This window comes from Oratosquilla oratoria, chromosome 40 (genome assembly GCF_046742065.1).
Source record: "Oratosquilla oratoria isolate Oo_2021 chromosome 40, ASM4674206v1, whole genome shotgun sequence".
NCBI lineage: Eukaryota > Metazoa > Arthropoda > Malacostraca > Stomatopoda > Squillidae > Oratosquilla > Oratosquilla oratoria.
In genome coordinates, this window is record NC_134816.1 from 279,687 (window position 1) to 281,209 (window position 1,523).

Below are 1,523 nucleotides of genomic sequence, written 5' to 3' on the forward strand. Positions count from 1 at the left end.
TTCGGGGTCAAGAGACTTTGAGGTCAAGAGATTTTGAGGTCAAGATACTTCAAAGTCAAGAGGCTTTGAGATCAAAAGACTTCGAGGTCAATAGGCTTCGAGTTCAAGAGACTCTGAAGTCAAGAGACTTCGAGGTCAAGAGATTTTGAGGTCAAGAGACTTCGAGGTCAAGAGACTTCGAGATCTAGGGCCTTCGAGGTCAAGGAACTTCGAGATCAATGGGCTTCGAGGTCAAGAGGCTTCCAGACCACAAGGCTTCGAGGTCAAGAGATTTCGAGGTCAAGAGGCTTCGAGTTCAAGAGACTTCGAAGTGATGAGACTTCGAGATCAAGAGACTTTGAGGTCAAGAGGTTTCGAGTTCAAGAGACTTCGAGGTCAAGAGTCTTCGACGTCAAAAGGCTTCGAGGTCATGAGACTTCGATGTCAAGAGACTTTGAGATCAAGAGTCTTCGAGGCCTTGAGGCTTCGAGGTCAAGAGACATCGAGGTCAAAAGGCTTCGAGTTCAAGAGACTCTGAGATCAAGAAACTTCGAGGTCAAGAGACTTCGAGGCCAAGAGACCTTGAGAGTCATGAGACTTCGAGGTGAAAAACTTCGAGGTCAAGAGACTTCGAGGTCATGAGACTTCGAGGTCATGAGACTTCGAGGTCATGAGACTTCGAGGTCAAGAGTCTTCGATGTCAAGAGGCTTCGAGGTCAAAAGACTTCGAGATCAAGGGCCGTCGAAGTCAAGAGACTTCGAGGTCGGTCAAGAGGCCTCGAGTTCATGAGACCTCGATGTCAAGAGGCTTCGAGGCCATGAGACTTCGAGGTCAAGAGACTTTGAGGTCAAGACACTTCGAGATCAAGACACTTCGAGGTCAAGAGACTTCGAGATCAAGGGCCTTCAAGGTCAAGAAACTTCGAGGTTAAAAGACTTCGAGGTCATGAGGTTTTGAGGTTAAGAGACTTCGAGGTCAAGAGGCTTCGAGGTCAAGAGACTTCGTGGTCAAAAGGCTTCGAGGCCATGTGGCTTCGAGGTCAAAGTTCGTGGTGAAGAAGCTTCGAAGTTAGAGACCTAAAAACCAAAAGAACTTTTTGACCCTTGCAGAAACGTCTGAGAGATTCTTTAGATTTGTGGCTCCTCCAGAACCTCCACCCACCCCCGGTGACCTCAACGTTGCAGTCTACAAGAGAACTCCTCCGTATCATTGGTAATAAGCTTGCAACAGGAGGCTTGAAACTGCGCCCGAAACCGTCGACTCTCTTCCTCATTACTGTTCGTGGTTCCTCAACCTAGTCAGTTCCTTTCTTTCTTTCTTTCTTTCTTTTCGAGTTGTTCTTGTGACTGAAGTCATCTTTGTCATGGCTTCTTAGGCAGTGGGTGTTCTTGAGTCATGGAGTTTTCTATGCTCGATGGGATTATGTGTGATGACATGGAGGAAATCCTAACCTTGGCGTCCAAGGTGACCCAGCACACCACGGAAACATCTGGTGAGTGGACACCAAACAGACAACAGCTATTAGCACTCAATGGCACTGCTG